Raw genomic sequence first — 18,748 nt, forward strand, 5'->3', positions numbered from 1 at the left:
ATGATTCTCTCATCATTCATGTTACTATCTCTCTCTCTCTCTCTCTCTCTCTCTCTCTCTCTCTCTCTCTTCCTTTTTGTAACCAATAAAAATATACTTCAAGAATGAGAGAGGGAAATATAGGAACTGCTGACATTGACTATCAAAAGAAAATAGGAAAGAAATAAGGAAAGGGAAACAACCTAGCAAGGCAAAACATCAACAGTAGAGAAATAAATCCAAAGATATTAGTGGAAAAGCAAATATAGTCTCTGACCCAGGACACATCTTTTACCTGAGAAGCAGCCATCTGGTCCCGGCTACTGATCCTGGTCCTCAGATGTTTTCTCAGGTGACAATATGTTGAGGAGTCACAGAATGTGCTTTCAAAGGCGTCTGCACAGCCTGTTCATCAGCTCACCTCACACCCACAGTGAGAAGAACCTGCAAATGAAGGAAAGGCCACCTCATCCTGCATTTGTCACAGGAGACTCAGGAACAATGAGCTCCTATACGTGAAATGTTTTATTCTGTCTTCATGTGTCTGTCCTTGCAAAGACTTTCACAAATTCCTACAGCAATGAGAGCACGTGCTGATTTTCTGAAACACCAAACGCAACATAGCACCCCCTTCTTCCCCCCAGAAGAGCCTGCACTGAGGCCCATGCTATGCCACCTTTAACCAGTTCACTCCTGAAGCCTGCGAGGCTCCCCCAGAGCTGATTTCAGTAGCGCTGGGTAACACCTCAGCCCCAGCACGCCTGAGACCTGTGGTAGTGTGATGTATCACAGCACAGCTGCTCTGAGTCCATATATTCTTCTGAATTCTACTTGACGATGCCATGTATCAGAGTAGGACACATGCCCAGGAGTGCTTAGTCCTAAATCCTGCTCATAATGCTAATTGTGAGAGCAAGTTCCACCTTGAACCCTGCTCACTGCACCAACTGTTGGCAACTTAGTCTAAGTGCCTCCTTTACCTTCAGCTCAACTACAACAACTGTGGGGTTCGAGCTCCTCTGCCAGGGGCTGGACCTTCTTGAACGTGAAATAGTAGAAGGAGAAGCCATGAGAAGTTGTGGGTATATATGAGTCTTTATTATAGAAGCTAGTGGGCCTGTAGGCACTGCTAACAATGAACCATCAGACAAAACAGCTCTTCACAACAGTCCTATACAGGCAGCCGCACACCGGCTGATAAATACATCTTTCCCACAAAGTAGCAGTAGCCTCTGTACCCACAGCCTGAAGCAGCAGCAGTATCCTCTGTGCCTACAGCTATCATCTGAGCAGCCACATGCTGCCTGTGTACTCACAGTCTCACACAGTAGCGGCACCTGAGCTCCCTGCATCTTCCCAGGCTCTTTAGCACGCAGGCTTCACAAGGTAGCTATATCTGAGCTCTCCACAAGCTCATAGCCTCATGCATAGCCTTACCGGCTCTCAGCTTCATCTGAGGTCTCTAGCCTTACTAATATACTTTAATACTACTTACACAAGAGGCTTCCTGCCAACAGTGACATCAATCCTTTGGGTTATAGAAGGGCACAGTGTAGATTGCAGTGGCCTTGTATCTCTGTATAGTCCTTGCTCACCCTGATAAGATTCCCATGCTCAGAGTGTCCTTGGCTGTCTGACATATTACAGATGAGTCCTTCACACTCTAACTGCCCTTGACTATCTGGTATTACTGGCCTGGTTCCCACAGATGATTTGAAGCAAGAAGTTTTACCAGTGCAGGTTTCCCAGGTAGATTTCCTTCATCTTTTCCCAGGAAATTACAGAGAATGTAGATCTTCACACTAAAGTCTTTGGGAAAGGTTAGATATTCAAATATGCTGATCAAGTGAATTCACCATGAACAGATGGTCTCTGTGGGAATTAAATTTCAGGTCAGCCCTAACTGATTTGGCTCAGTGGATAGAGCATCAGCCTGCAGACTGAAGGGTCCCAGGTTCATTTGCCGGGAGCCGGTCCATGCTTGCTGTTTCAAGGGACCTGGCATTTATGGCATACTGTTCTTAATATGTTTGCTCACCTTCTTGGCACTATGTGTTTTAACCAAGGTCTCTGAGAAAGGTTGTTTCCCCAGGTAGGGATTTTCCCCTGAAGGTAGGGAGGGAATAAAACCTCTTAACTAAGTGCCAGGTGGGTAATTAATCACTTTAACTACGAACAATCATGCTTAAGCTACATAATCTTTACTCCCTGGAATGGAGATAAGAAATGCCCTAACCTTTGTAACAGAGATTGATAGGATTGAATCAACTGGTATAAATACAGATGTAACAAGACAGAAAGACACAGAACTTAGAACACAGAACCTAGTCACAGAACCTACACAGAACGTTCTCTAGAGACAGAAGAACTTTGCTGGAGAGAACATGGCAAAAGATCCTGGACAGAAACTGGCCTCAGAACCTAGAGACAGAACCTAGCGAGAGAACATGGCAAAAGATCCTGGACTGAACCTGACTATAGAACATGGCAAGAGAACCTGACTAGAACCTGGTGACTGAACCTGGCTGGAGAACCTGGACCCAGAACCTAGCTGGAGATCCTAAGCAGAACCTCTCTGGAGATCCAGACCAGAACTTGGCTGGAGATCCTGGCTAGGCTGCTGATCAACTGAACACTGTCTCCGTGTCCTTCTTTCTTCGCCGACTCCGTCTACGCCTTTGGGAACCCCTGGACCTGCTGGGGTTGGAGCCCGGCATCTGGCGCCCGAACAGGGACGATTCTGGTCAAGGGCATGTACCTTGGTTGCAGGCACATCCCCAGTAAGGGGTGTGCAGGAGGCAGCTGATCTATGTTTCTCTCACATTGATGTTTCTAACTCTCTATCCCTCTCCCTTCCTCTGTAAAAAATCAATTAAATATATTAAAAAAATTTTTTTCAGTCCTGAGCGGTTTGGCTCAGTGGATCGAGTGTCCTAGGTTCAATTCCAGTCAAGCGCATGTACTTTGGTTGCGGGCACATCCCAGGCAGGGGGTGTGCAGGAGGCAGCTGATCGATGTTTCTAACTCTCTATCCCTCTCCCTTCCTCTCTGTAAAAAATCAATAAAATATATTTTACAAAATTTTTTTTCAGGTCAATCCAGTCCATCCTTAAACATTTTCTGAGAATGGAAAAGAGAGACTTGAGGAGAGCAGCTCCTTTGTGGCTCAGTCACTAAAACAACAAATCACATAAAGGGAAGGAAGGAGCTGCTCAAAGAACTAGGCTCTGACTGGTAAGATCATGGACATCCTTACCAGTGCCCGCTGAGATCGCCTCATATTACTACATGCCAATGAATGTTTGAGACATGATAAACAGTAGAAACGATACAGGGGTTAGAATGTGAACGACCAACAATATATTTAAAACTAAAAACATCACACGTGTAATATCTGTACTTATCAATTTAATATGTGATACGTCCTCTATCCAAGGACATTATATTAAATGCATTTTTGGATCAGGGATATGGAACAGGAGCTTGCTCTGTCCACTCCACGCATCAAGGTGGTGTTGCAGTACCTCTGGAACGGTGCAAGAAGAAAAACAAACAAACAAAACCCACAAAAACAATTAGGGTGGTTATTTGTTAATGTAATGATATCTAGGTTTAAAGATGTAAAAAGGTGGAAATTACCTTATACTAAGAAAAGAGTAAGAGATGCTTCTGAGTCCTGGGTGGTTTGGCTCATTGGATAGAGCGTCAGCCTGTGGACTGAAGGGTCCCGGGTTCAGTTCAGGTCAAGGACACATGCACAAGTTTCCAGCTGGATCCCCAGTGGGGGGCGTGCAGGAGGCAGCGGATTAGTGGTTCTCTTTTATCATAATGTTTCTCCCTCTCTCTCTCTCCACCTCCCTCTCTGAAATAAATAAAAATATATACAAAAACATAAAAAAAGAGCTGCTTCTGAGATGTCACCAATGCTTATTTCAGCAGTTAACGGCTATTTACATGAATGAAATGTCAGAGATATGAAATGCAAATCCATTGGGGAGAAAAAAACATTGATGCTTCTAATATTCCTTATAAAGCATCCTGTGGGGGCAGACTCAGTCATTTCTTGTCCCAGGTCACCTCCTTCTTGCCATCCCAGCAAAGGACAAGGGGCCCATCAGGAACATACCAGTCTCTCCCTCCGTGTGAATAAGGTTTGCAAATGGAAGCAAATAAGCATACATTTGGCAAACCTTGTAAACTGGAGATTTATACTTCTCAGTCAAATCTGTTTAAATAATTCAGTTGTTGAATTAACCATATCAACACGCAAGCCAATTTATCATAACTTAGTCATCCACATCCCATCAGCTCATCTCATTCAAATTAGGGTTCCCCTCCTCCCACTAGAATCTACACTAATAAAAGAGAAAAATGGTAATTGGCGTACAACGCTACCGTTTTCATTGGCTAATCAGGGCTATATACAAATTAACTGCCACCTAAGATTGGCAGTTAATTTGCATACGTAGGCACAATGCAGGGAGGCGAAAGGGAAAGCAGGAAGAAGCCCCCTGCCACTGACAGTGATTGGAAACCCATGGGGGAGCTAAGAGCTGGGGGGCAGGGCAAAGGTGAATCAGGTGCCTTTGCCGCCCTGGCCAGTAATAGCAGGAAGTAGGGGTGGAGCCAGCGATGGGAGCTGGGCATGGTCGAAGCTGGCAGTCCCGGGAGCTAGGGGTCCCTTGCCTGGGCCTAAAGCGGAGCCCACGATCGTGGGGCCGCTGCAGCTGCGGGTCCCCGCTGCCCGAGCCGGACGCCTCAGCCAGAGGTGTCAGGCTTGGACAGGGGACCCCCATCTCCCCCCGATCACTGGCTCTGGCCCCCGCCCAGGCCTCAGGCCTCTGGCCCAGGGATCATGCCTGGGCAGGGGACCCCAATCTCCCTCTGATCGCTTGCTCCAACCCCCGCCCAAGCCTGATGCCTCTGACCCAGGCTTCAGGCCTGGGCAAGGGGACCATCATATCCCCCCAATCCCCGGCTCAGCCCCCCGCCCAGGCCTGATGCCTCCGCCAGAGGAGTTGACCCTCATCACCCTCCGATCACCAATCACCGGATCGGCCCCTTGACCAGGCCTGAGGCCTCCGGCAGAGGTGTCAGCCTGGGCAGGGGACCCCCAGCTCCCTGCGGTTGCAGGCTCCGCCCCTGCCCAGGCCTAACGCCTCTGCCCTAGGCGTCCGGCCCGGGCAGCGGGGACCCACAGCTGCAGTGGCCCCGCGATCGTGGGCTCTGCTTTAGGCCCAGGCAAGGGACCCCTAGCTCCCGGGACTGCCAGCTTCAACCGTGCCCAGCTCCCATCACTGGCTCCACCCCTACTTCCTGCTATCACTGGCCAGGGCGGCAAAGGCGCCTGATTCTCTGATCATGGCTGGGGGGCAGGGCAAAGGCAGCCCCAGGGCCGCCTTTGCCCTGCCCCCCAGCTCTTAGCTCCCCCCTGGGTTTCCGATCACTGTCAGTGGCAGGGGGCTTCTTCCTGCTTTCCCTTTCGCCTCCCTGCATTGTGCCTACATATGCAAATTAACCGCCATCTTGTTGGCAGTTAACTGCCAACCTTAGTTGGCAGTTAATTTGCATACAGCCCTGATTAGCCAATGAAAAGGGTATCGTCATACGCCAATTACCATTTTTCTCTTTTATTAGTGTAGGTTATTAGTGTAGATAGTTCCGTTTTTGTCTCCCTGCTCCCTTTCTCTCCACTGTGGTCCTTTCCTGTGTCCCCCTCCCCGCTGCTCTCTCTCCCCTTTTCTCTCTGTCTGTCCTACACCTGGACCATGAAACTCCTGAAACCTACTTCCCTTCAGGGGCTCTTTCTCCTGGTCTCTGAGGCTCCATCTCCACACACATCTGCGTCTTTCCCTCCCCACGCCCGTGGCCCCTCTGCTGCCTGTTCCCGTCTGTCCGCTCCCACAGCTGCTGACTCAGGGCTGCTCCCTCTGCTCCCTCATCCCTGAGCCCCCCTATCTGTCCCTGCACTCGCTCCCCCAACTCTTCTCCTAGGAACCAGGGTCTCTGTCTCAAGTGCCTCCTCCTGTGCGGCCCCCACTTCTGCTCCCCAGGACCCGCTCCCTCTCAGCCCCCCTTCCTCTCTCGGGGCTCCCCCTCCTCCCTGTGTCTCCACTTCCTTCCTCCTCAGGCCACTTTCCCGAGTGACCCCCTCACTCCTACCGTCGCTGTCCAGCCCCCCCCCACACCCCCTATGGGCCCCTCTCTGTGGACCCCTCGCTGCCCTTCCTCCCACCCAAGTGTCTGTCTCTCACTCCCTCTCCTGACCCCCCAGCCTGGGTGCCCGCCCCCCGCAGTCACCGCGCCCACAAAGCCCCTCCCTGCGGGCAGGTCGCCTCTTCAGGGGACACCGCATCCTCCCCCTGAGCTACCCCCCCCATGGACACTGTGCTCCCCGGGCAGGCAGACCCCTTATTAAATGGGGGTGGGCCTAGGAGGGGGGTGCAGACCCTCAGGCCGGGAGCCACCCGGGCTCTTTGGGCGGAAAGCGCCGGGCGAGGGGAACGGCGCAAGGGGCGGGAACCCCCTGACCCAGACTCTCAGCCCCGCGGGGAGCACCGGCGGCCCCGGGAACGGTTTTCTGCGGGAAAACCGCGCGGCAGGCGGTGGCCACAGCCACAGGCGGAGAGACCACGGGCCGGGGCCTCCGTTTCCTCCCAAAGGCACGTGGCGCCCGCACCGCGCAGCCTCCGGGGACCGGACTCACCGCTGAGAGAGGCTCCGGGGCGGGGACCCCAACAAGGACTCCAGCGCCGGCAGCGCCCTCAGCCTTCCCTGCGGGGAGGGGGACGGAGCGTCAGCTTTAAAGACAAACACCCTCCTCAGGGGAACCGCCACCTTCCCCTCCACAGCCGCTTCCGCGTCCGCAAGGAACTGCGCAGGCGCCTCCCTGCGGGGTGGGCGGGGCCAGAGCCTGAGCTGAGCGGCTCCGCGATGGGGGCGGGGCCGAGCCCGGCGGCCAGGCCTGTGCAGGGACAGAGGGGGGAGGGCGGGGCAGGAGCGAGGGGGCGGCCCCGGGTCCCCGCACCTCCTCCCACAGGGACAGCCCTTCCTGGGGGAGTTTCCCACGTCATTGTCAGGGTTTTGGCTGGGGACGCGGCTGCGAAGGATTCACAAGGGAGAGAAGAGACAGGAGCAGAGGGAGGGCGTTTATTTTACTTCTTTAAAGGGAGGAAAGGGCCAGGGGCCCTCTGATGGCACAAGGCACCCCAGATAGAGGGGCTGCTCCTTTATTAGGGTGCTAGCGAGTAAATGGCAGCTGTGGCAAAAGCATCAAGAGGGAGGAGGAACCTGGAATTCACACAGAAGTTTCCCAGCTCCCAGAGGCTGTGCTGAGAGCTACTGGCTGGTCTGCCCTTCAGCTGCAGGTGTCCCAGGGAGGGCTCTTTCCCAGGATCTTCACAAGCCGGGAGCACATTCTCACAGTGAAGTTACAGGGAATTCAAAAGGACGGCCGCTTGGATTTGAAACCAGAAACTTTTTACCTGCGATTTGCCTGGATCCTTAAACCCTCAGTGAGGAGGGGGGGAGGGGAACGGCAGCCTGCTCTCTCAGCCCCTCCTTGTCTCCCCTACTGAAGGGAGAGGCAGCTTGAGTTAGGAAAGCAGTTGGATTGGGGTGTCAGAGACAGACCGAGATATCCATTCATGTTTAGGCACCTGATGTGATAAGGTCCCATTCAACACTGTGGGAAACAGACTTTATGTATTTTTCAAGGGATAACATTTTTTAGTTGTAAGTCGTGGTCTTTGAAATCTTTGTGTTCTGGCAATGCATTTTTAAATGAATATTTTGACTTTAGTAGTCCCTATAGTCTAGTTAAAGGGACATTGATATTAATGTAGAATGTCTCCTGCTACATTTTCTTGTATTTGGTAAATAAAACAATTTTTAAATCTACAATATTTAAAAGTTATAAAAATGATAAATGTTATCAGTTTATTTAGTCCCATCACCATTTACAAATTTTTAATTCCCAGTATTTTCATGAATATAGGTATTCATTTAGGAGGTAGAAAAGTCTTTATTTAAAGGTATGACCTGTTTAGAATCCTGTAATTTAGAATAGTCAGGCTAGAGGATTGTTTAACCTATATAAGTATTTAATTGCTTTTGGCCAATAAAATATCACCCCTTAGTATGGCCACCAGAAGCCAGAAAACACACCACATATAAATACCGTCATAGCAGCGGACTTTAGCTTCCCATAGATATCAGTGGATACATCTAGCAGACAAAAAAGTCAATATGGAAAAAGTGGTCTTGAGTGATGAGACAAGGATTGGATAGGTGTACGGCATTATCAACTGGAGTGTCACACAGGCAAACTGGTTATGTTGCAACATTTTTTACATCAAGCAACACCTGACTGTTTAGTCAATAGCACGGACTACATTACTCATAGGCAGTTGAATAAAATGTAACGAAGGCCAGGACAGTAATAGCTGTGTGGTGTACATGAATCAAAATCAGACTTTTTTTTTTGAAGATTGGCAAATACATACATTTTGGTGGACCTCAGAATTTCAGTAATTACTCCATGTGTGCCCTGAGATAAAAAATGTTGAAACCTCTGTTTTAGAGCTTCTTATCCCAAATCAGAAGAAAGTGCAATCTGGACAAAATGGAAACAGAAGGTCCTCTAAACCTAGAAACAATGTCTGCTTCATCTATTTTTGTAATGACCATTGGAAGGGAAAAATGATCTTATGTATATTTCCCATCAATATACCTCCTCAATATTCTTCACTACAATACCAGAAAATGGAACTATTGTCTAGATGGGATTATATTCTTTAAATGATCAGGATCTCACAGTATGACCTTGTACAGAACAAATTCATAAAGCCCCTGCTCCAGATGAGCCAGTCCACAAAATATCAGCACATACATATATATACGAATGCTCCATGTGTATGTCAGAAAGTAGAATAATATTGAACATCTTGTTTCTGTAATGGTTTTGTCAGTCCTTTTGGGTGGCACATGTATAGGAACTGATATTTACCACCTTGTACAAATTCAGCACAAGACAATGGACAGTAAATGTGGGGCTTTCATGTTAATCTGTGTTATCTTGCTGTCCATGGAACTTACAGTGACAGCTTGGAAAACAGTCCAGGGACAGCTCAGGCCTATGAACATGCCGGTGGTCATTCTGTGAATAGACAAAATAACTTCTGATGCAAAATAATAAAAAATTTTAACTGCAAATCTGCCATGGTCTGTGGGGTTCCTCTAGAAAAAATGACCAACATCCAGTTACATTCAAGTCACTGAGAATATAATCTGTCTAATACGGGCTGAGTCCATCCTAAGAAAGAAGTTAATGAGGTAACACTGTGAAATTCTTAAGCATACAAATTAAAATCAAGACAAGAAACATCATTCCAGTTATAAAGGACACAGAAGCCAATTTATTATAGCCCCAAAATATTCATATTCAAAACTATACGATTCAGCATGAAAACATGAATAGTGGTCTACCTACTTCATGAATATAAAGCAAAATTTTGCCAAATTCTGATATCAGTGATTGCATTAGTAAAATTCCAAACTACAGAACAGAAGCTACAGGGGCCAGAAGGGCTGTGGGAGAGGAAGAGGTTTAGATGCCATTATTATAGCACAGCAGAAAAGAGTATCAGCTGAGCAGAAAAATGAGGGGAAAAATTAACACAGAGAAGAATATGAAATAGGAAATGAAAAAAATAAACTTATTTCTTTGAGTTAAGTAGTGCACCTCAGAAACAGGTGCCCTCTCTCCAATGTAAAGTTTATGGCAATTATGCATCCTGGGTAAGAAACATCTCCTGCCTCGTTCTACAACCACACTGGTTTTGGATTTGAGAAGGAGGGAGAGGGAGAGGGAGAGGGATAGAAACAGCAATGATCATGAAGAATTATCGATCAGCTGCGTTTGAGTGAACTCTACTGGGTATCTAGCCCACAAACAGGGCATGAGCTTTGATCAGAAAATGAATGCTGACTTCCGGGTTCATGGGTCCATGCTCTACCAACGAGCAAAACAGTGCGGGCACCCCCACTGCTTATCCAAGTCACACACAGTACATTTACAACTGTTCTCTCCAGTATGAATACTCTTATGTTCAACAAGACAACAAGGATAATTAAAAGTTCTGCCTCATTCTACGTATTTTTAAGGCTTTCCTTCAAAACGACTTCTCTGAGGTTAAATAAGACTTCATTGACAAGGATTAATCTCACAGATCACATTTGCAAGGTTTCTCTCTGGTATAAACTTTCTGATGTACAGAACGGAATAAACACTGACTAAAGGTTTCATCACATTTTCTTTTTCCAAAAAATATTTTTATTGATTTCAGAGAGGAAAAGAGAAGGAGCGATAGAAATTTCAATGATCAAAGGGAATCATGGATCAGCTAGCTCCTGCATACCCCAAAATGAAGATTGGGTCTCCAACCAGGGCTTATGCCAGTCAGGGAATTGCACTGACAATGTGGTTCATACATCAAAGGTAAACCACCCAGGAATGCTAGCCAGTAATTTCTCACATTTTCTGCAGTGTAAAGATTTCCTCCACTATACACATCTCTGTTATTCACTACATTTTGAGATGTAGGTACAAGCTCTTGAAAGCTCTACATTTGCAAGTTCTCTCTTCAGTATGAAGTGCCTCATGTATAGAAATAAAAGTGTGCATTTTAATGGGTTTTCTACATTTTTCACATTCAGAAGGCTTCTTCCCATTTAGAATTCTGTAAGCTCAGTAAGTACTACCTGCTGGTAAAGGATTTATGACACTCCTCACATCTTTAATACTTCTCTCCACTATGGACTCTCTGATGTGCTGAGAGGTTTGAGGTGTTGCCAAAGGACTTGCCACATTTTCCACACAAATAAGGCTTTTCTCCAGTGTGAACTCTTTGATGGTAAATAAGGGCTGAGGAATGCCTGTAGGCTTTGCCACATTCTCTTCCTTTATAAGGCTTCTCTCTAGCGTAAATTCTCTGATGCTTAGTAAAGTGTGAGGACTGGCAAAAGGCATGGCCAGAGGCTCCACATTCATGAAAATTCTCTCCAGTATGGGTTATTTGATGGTCAGGAAGGCCTAAGGAATGCCTTTGCCACATTGTCTTGATTCATAGGACTTTTCTCCAATATGACCTCTGATGATAACTTAGGGTTGATAATGCACTGAAGACTTTGCTACATTATCTACATTTGTAAGGTCACTCTCTAGCATGAACTCTCTGATGATTAGTAAGGTGTGAGGACCGGCTAAAGGCCTTGCCACATTGTTGGCATTTGTAAGGCTTCTGACCAGTATGAACTCTTCGATGGCGTGTAAATTTAGAGGACTCACTGAAGGCTTTGCCGCATTCATTACACATATAAGGCTTCTCACCAGTATGAACTCTTCGATGGCGTGTAAATTTAGAGGACTCACTGAAGGCTTTGCCGCATTCATTACACATATAAGGCTTCTCACCAGTATGAACTCTTCGATGGCGTGTAAATTTAGAGGACTCACTGAAGGCTTTGCCGCATTCATTACACATATAAGGCTTCTCACCAGTATGAACTCTTCGATGGCATGTAAATTTAGAGGACTCACTGAAGGCTTTGCCGCATTCATTACACATATAAGGCTTCTCACCAGTATGAACTCTTCGATGGCATGTAAATTTAGAGGACTCACTGAAGGCTTTGCCGCATTCATTACACATATAAGGCTTCTCACCAGTATGAACTCTTCGATGGCGTGTAAATTTAGAGGACTCACTGAAGGCTTTGCCGCATTCATTACACATATAAGGCTTCTCACCAGTATGAACTCTTCGATGGCGTGTAAATTTAGAGGACTCACTGAAGGCTTTGCCGCATTCATTACACATATAAGGCTTCTCACCAGTATGAACTCTTCGATGGCGTGTAAATTTAGAGGACTCACTGAAGGCTTTGCCGCATTCATTACACATATAAGGCTTCTCACCAGTATGAACTCTTCGATGGCGTGTAAATTTAGAGGACTCACTGAAGGCTTTGCCGCATTCCTTACACACATAAGGTTTCTCTGCACTATGAACACTATGATGACGATGAAGGGATGAGGAATAGACATAGGCTTTGCCACATTCATTACATTTATAAGGCTTCTCTCCAGTATGAAATCCCTGATGCTTAGACAAGCTTGAGGAATGCCTAAACACTTTGCCACATTCATTACAGTTATAAGACTTCTCCCTGGTATGAAATCTCTGATGGTAATTAAGAGATTTTGCAGTACTGTATCCTTTGCCACATTCTCTACATTTATAAGGCTTCTCCCCGGTATGAACACTCTGATGACAATTAAGAGATTGTGCCGAGGTAAATCCCTTGCCACATTCTCTACATTTATACAGCTTCTCTCCACTATGAACTCTCTGGTGCAAAGTAAGTTTTGAGGACTGTCTAAAGGCTTTGTCACATTCTGTACATTTATAAGGTTTCTCTCCAGTATGAATTCTCTGATGTTCAGTAAGGGTTGAGGCCTGTCTAAAGACTTTGCCACATTCTCTACATTCATGAGGCTTCTCTCCAGTATGAGTTTTCTCATGGTCAGTAAGAGTTTGGGATTTCTTGAAGGCTTTGCCGCATTCTCTACATTTGTAAGGCCTCTCTCCAGTATGAACTCTCTGATGATAACGAAGGGATGAGGAGTGCGCAAAGGCTTTGCCACATTCTCTACATTTGTAAAGCTTCTCACCAGTATGAACTGTCTGATGTCTATTAAGGGAGGAGGAATCGCTAAAGGCTTTGCCGCATTCTCTACATTTGTAAGGTTTCTCTCCAGTATGAACTTTCTGATGTCGAATCATGTTTGAGGCAAGGAGGAATGCTCTACCACATTCTCTACATTTAAAAAGCTTATCTTCATTATGAACACCTTGATGATTAGTAAGACCTTCATGGCTGATAAAGGATTTGCCACATTCTCTACATTCATAAGGTTTCTCTCCAGTGTGATATCTCTGATGAATTCTAAGACTTGAGGAACGCCTAAAGGCTTTGTCACATTCTGTACATTTATAAGGCTTCTCTCCAGTATGGACTGTTTGATGTCGTTTAAGCTTTGCTGACTCAATGAATGCTTTGCCACATTCTGTGCATTTGTAAGGCTTCTCTCCAGTATGAATACGCTGATGACGATTAAGGCTGGAGGACTCACTAAAGGCTTTGAAACATTCGCTACATTTGTAAGGTTTCTCTCTAGTATGAACTTTCTGATGTCGAATCAAGTTTGAGGCTTGGAGGAATGCTTTACCACATTCTCTACATTTATGAGGTTTCCCTCCAGTGTGCATTGTCTGATGAAGAACAAGGGTGGAGAGTAGGCTAAAGGCTTTGCCACATTGTGAACAGTTATACGTCTTTTCATCCCCATGATTTCTATGATGTTGTCTACATCTTGAGGACTGACTAAAGCCTTTTCCATTTTCCCTGAGTTTGTAAAATTTTGCAATAGCATGAATACTTCCCTTATGTACAATAAGAGATGAATGACATTTAAAGGCTTTGCCACATGCTTTACATTTGTAAGGCTTCTCTCTAGTACGAATTCTCTTTTTTAGAGTACAACCTGCAGGCCAATTAGATGCTTTACCAGAATCTTTACAGTTATAAGGTTTTTCTGCACTATAGTTTTTTTCCTGTCCATTCATATTGTATATTTGTCTGGAGATTCTACCACAAGGATTCCATTTGTAAGCCTCCTCCCCAGGATTAATAGTCTCTTGTCCACTGTAATTTGAAGACTGCTGAAAAGAGTGGACATGACTTCCTTGGTGTGTCTTCTCCACAATAGAAATAACCTGACGTATACTGTCAAAGGACATTTGGTCAAAGACATTTCCACTTTTATGATGGTCATCTGTAAACTCACTTGTCCGCTGATTAAGGTATGACTCTGCCTTAAATTTGTTCCAATGTTCAATCCACTGATAACTGCTATCTCCATTTTGAGTACTCTGGCGATAATGGGAGACAGAAAGACCTTTAGTGAGTTACAATCACATTAAACATGTATACTAGATCCATAAGAACCATTTTGTGATACTCATTAAAGCTTTCCTAATATATTAAAACTGGAGGCCTGGTGCATAAAAATCATGCACTCAGGGGGGATCCCTCAGCCCAGTCTGAACACTCCTGCAGTCCGGGAGCCCTCAGGAGATGTCCTACTGTAGACGTAGGCCTGCTCCTCCAAGGGAGCGGGCCTAAGCCAACAGTTGGACATCCTTAGTGTAACCACGGAGGTGGGAGAAGCTCCTGCCACCACTGATGCACTCACCAGCTGTGAGCCCGGCTTCTGGCTGAGCGATGCCACCCCTGTGGGAGTGCACTGACCACCAGGGAGAAGCTCCCATGTTTTGCAGGATCGGGCTGAAACCAACTCTCTGAAATCCCGAGGTGTCACGGATTGTGAGATTGTGCAGGCCTGGCAGAGGGACCCCAAAGGTGCATGATTGGGGGCGGGGACGGATGCGTGAGGTTGGCCAGTCAGGGAGGGACTGTAGGAAGGCCCCAGGGCCTGTCCAGCCCATGTTGCTCTGTCCTGATCAACCAGGCCCCAGCAGCAAGCTAACCTACTGGCTGGAGCGTCTACCCCCTGGTAGTGAATGCATATCATAGCGAGCAGGTGAGTGGCCTTAAATATTATTAGCATATTATGCTTTGATTGGTTGAACAGATGACTGGACAACCACTTAGTATGTTAGGCTTTTATTATATAGGATGATAGACAAAATATAAATACAACACCTTAATTATTAGAGAAAGAAGAATGAATCCTTGTTTCAAAGATTGCCAAATGCCCAGCCAGCATGGCTCAGTGCTTGAGCTTAGAAGTATAAACAAGAAGATCCCGGTTCCATTCCCAGTATGGGCACATGGCCCAGCTTGGGGATCAGTCCCTAGTGGGAGGCATATAGGAGGCAGCCAATGAATGATTTTCTCTCATCAGTGATGTTTTCCTCTCTCTCTTCCTGTTCCTTACTCTCTGAAATCAATAGAAACACATTTTTCATTAAAAAAATCACAGAAGATTGCCAAATTGAGCACATTTTATAAAATAGATACATTATAAATTTATGCATTTTAGAAATGATTGAATGAAAGTTTAATCCCATCCTACCTTTAAAACAATTCAAATGTTTATTTGCTCTAGAGACTACATGAGTTAGTATTTCTAGATTTCCTTTCCAGAATTGGGTAACAGTAAGAAGTTATTTTTAAAATTCACTTGCAGAAATAACCTTATCTGCCAATGTAACTGACTTTAATAAGGGAGGTTTCCCAAATTGAAAGTACACCTGACATGGTTAGGTAACAAAAAATTTATTATAATTGTTCCAGATTAGTTCTGTTTATGTTAATATCCTCTCTTCTCATCACACTCTTCCTCAAATTCCAAGGCTTTCATTAAGTGTACATTATCAAAGCAACACCTTTTTTTTTTTTAAAATATATTTTATTGATTTTTTACAGAGAGGAAGGGAGAGAGATAGAGAGTTAGAAACATCGATGAGAGAGAAACATCGATCAGCTGCCTCCTGCACATCTCCTACTGGGGATATGCCCGCAACCCAGGTACATGCCCTTGACCGGAATCGAACCTGGGACCTTTCAGTCCGCAGGCCGACGCTCTATCCACTGAGCCAAACCGGTTTCGGCCAAAGCGACACCTTTTATATCTTACCAGTATTATTTCGGGGAATAAATCCTGTATTCCGGGCTTTGGCATAAAGGCTTGGTTATCTTTCGATGGTATAGCTGAAAGAAAACAAGTTTTCAGTTTTGACAATCAGGTAAGTGCACAGCAAGTATTGACCAAATGACATTTTGGAGTACTCTAAGAGCCAGTGAAGAATTCAAAGAAAGCTCAAGATAGGTACAGGAAAGAAAAGTCACACATATAGGGGCAAAGATTTGCTTACATCTGCCAATGATACCTGCTCAAACCCCCCGTCACACAATGGCAATATTATAACAACACTTCCAATTCCCAGTTTCTTTGCTGGAGATAGAGATGAGGGAAGTGCGTGTTCAATGATCTCGCTGTTTTGAAGCATCTTCAAGAACATGTGTCTATTGTGCATGCCACAGAGTGCGAATAGAACAGTAGTACACAGTGAGTGCCCTATAGTGGCTGCTATAAAGAAACAATGATAGGGCTCTGTAGGACACCTAGCACACAAAGCCACTCTACCAACACAGGGAAGCATAAAAAATGCGGAGCCAAAGAAACAGGTCACAAATGACAGAAATGTGGGAAAGCAAAAGACTGGATATAGAGTTCAAAACCATGGTTATAAGGTTTTTCAAGAATTTTCTAGAAAGCGCCGATTAATTTAGTGAGACCCTGGAGGATATGAAAAAAGACCAACTAGAAATTAAGCATACACTGACTGAAATGAATAATATACAGCCCCACCGGTTTGGCTCACTGGATAGAGCATCAGCCTGGGGACTGAAGGGTCCCAGGTTCGATTCCGGTCAAGGGCATGTACCTCAGTTGCAGGCACATCCCAGTGAGGGGTGTGCAGGAGGCAGCTGATTGATGCTTCTCTCTCATCAATGTTTCTTTCTATCCCTCTCCCTTCCTCTCTGTAAAAAATCAATAAAATATATTAAAAAACAAACAAAAAAACAACAACAGGGGCCAATTGGGGGCAAGCAGGCAGGTATCCCCCAAGGAGTCCCAGATTGGCGAGGGTGCAGGCCAGGGTGAGGAATTTGGTGCACTGGGCCACTAGTGTATACCAATAAAAGGACAATATGCTCATCAGACCGGGAGACCTTCTGGACAAAGCCATGGTGGTGGGGTTGAGGCAGAAGCAGTTAGGAGCAATCAGGCCAGGTGGGGAGAGCAGTTGGGGGTGAGCAGGCCAGAAGAGGGGACAGTTGGGGATGAGCAGGCTGACAGGGGAGCAGTTGGGGGCGAGCAGGTCGGCAGTGGGGGGCAGTTGGGACGAGAAGGCAGGCAGGAGAGGCAGTTGGGGCGAGAAGGCAGGCAGGGGGGGCATTTGGGGGCAAGCAGGCTGGCGGGGCAGGCAGTTGGGGGCGATCAGGCCAGCAGGGGGTGCATTTGGGGGAGAGCAGGTTGGCTGGGGGGCAGTTGGGAATGATCAGGCCAGAGGGGGGGAGTTGGCAGTAAGCAGGCAAGCAGGGGGGGGCAGTTAGGGGCGATCAGGGTGGCGGGGGTGGGGCAGTTGGGGGCAAGCAGGCCGGCAGGCAGAGTGGTTAGAGGCGATCAGGTAGGCAGGCAGGTGAGCAGTTAGGAGCCAGTGGTCCCAGATTGCGAGAGGGATGTCCGAGGGGTCCCAGATTGGAGAGTTTGCAAGCCAGACTGAGGAACACACTCCCCTTCACAAATTTTGTGCACCGGGCAATTAGTATTATATATAAAAGGGTAATATACAAATTGTCCTCTCAGGAGTACAACAGGGAGTGCAGGTGTTCCATCACTCCCTATGATGTGCACTGACCACCAGGAGCCGGTCCAGAACAAGGCGGGAGGGCACAGGTGGTGGCGGGGTGCTAATGGAGGGAGGGAAGGAGGTAGGGAGGTGAGAGGCCAGGCCTAGGGACCCTACACATGCACGTATTTCATGCACCAGGCCTCTAGTGTAGACTACTAGAATATTCTAGAAAACGATTTTCTAAAATAATACTTACTGATATAACCTTCATTAGTGTAGACAAAATGTAATGTGTGCAAACACTGAGTTCCTAATTCACATACATCAAAAAGTGTTTCTTTTTACACCAAAAAATTCATTTGTTCCTTTTTATTTTATTTTTTAATATATTTTATTGATTTTTTACAGAGAGGAAGGGAAAGGGATAGTTAGAAACATCGATGAGAGAGAAACATCGACCAGCCGCCTCCTGCACACCTCCTACTGGGGATGTGCCCGCAACCAAGGTACGTGCCCTTGACCGGAATCGAACCTAGGACCTTTCAGTCCGCAAGCAGACGCTCTATCCATTGAGCCAAACCGGTTTGGCAGTTTTTTGGTTTTTTTTTAAAGTTTTTCTGTTTGTTTCTTTTAAAATATATTTTATTGATTTTTTACAGAGAGGAAGGGAGAGAGACAGAGAGTTAGAAACATCGATGAGAGAGAAACATCGATCAGCCGCCTCCTGCACACCTCCTACTGGGGATGTGCCTGCAACCCAGGTACATGCCCTTGACCGGAATCGAACCCGGGACCTTTCAGTCCGCAAGCCGACGCTCTATCCACTGAGCCAAACCAGTCTCGGCGGTTTGGCACTTTTAAAAAAACTATATATATTTATTCCTTTTAGAGAGGAAGACAGGAGGAGAGAGAGATAGAAACATTAATGAGGAGAGAGAATCATTGATCAGTTGCCTCCTGCACACCCCATACTGGAAAGTGAGCCCACAACTCTGGCATTTGCCCTTGAACAGAGTCAAAACTAGAACCTTTCAGTCTACAGGCCGGTGTTCTATCCACTGGGCCAAACCAGCTACGGACCAACGTGTTCCTTCAGAGCAAGAATCTACCATAGAAAGCAGAAGGCTATAGAGATGTTAAAATAATAAAGGAAACAAAAATCTGTGAGTGGAGTAGGAACTCGGAAAGGAAGTCATCCTTACCCACGGACACCAGGTTGCTGTAGTTTTCCAACATCACATCCAGGTACAATTTCCGCTGAGCTGGGTCCAGGAAATCCCACTCCTCCTGAGAAAAATCTATAGCCACATCCCTGAAGGTCA

The 18,748-nt window shown here is 46.3% G+C and overlaps 1 non-coding gene and 1 pseudogene across 1 annotated transcript; one reads left to right on the plus strand and one right to left on the minus strand.

Moving 5' to 3' along the window:
• The first annotated feature begins 3,337 nt into the window (after positions 1-3,337).
• On the plus strand, positions 3,338-3,524 carry LOC132217755 (U2 spliceosomal RNA). Its single transcript, XR_009449012.1, has one exon. It is a non-coding gene; the product is annotated as a U2 spliceosomal RNA (small nuclear RNA).
• A 6,650-nt stretch (positions 3,525-10,174) lies between these two features.
• The window catches only part of LOC132216071 (zinc finger protein 91-like), a 116,128-nt pseudogene continuing 107,554 nt past the window's right edge, over positions 10,175-18,748 (minus strand).

Source organism: Myotis daubentonii, chromosome 15 (assembly GCF_963259705.1).
Source record: "Myotis daubentonii chromosome 15, mMyoDau2.1, whole genome shotgun sequence".
Lineage (NCBI taxonomy): Eukaryota > Metazoa > Chordata > Mammalia > Chiroptera > Vespertilionidae > Myotis > Myotis daubentonii.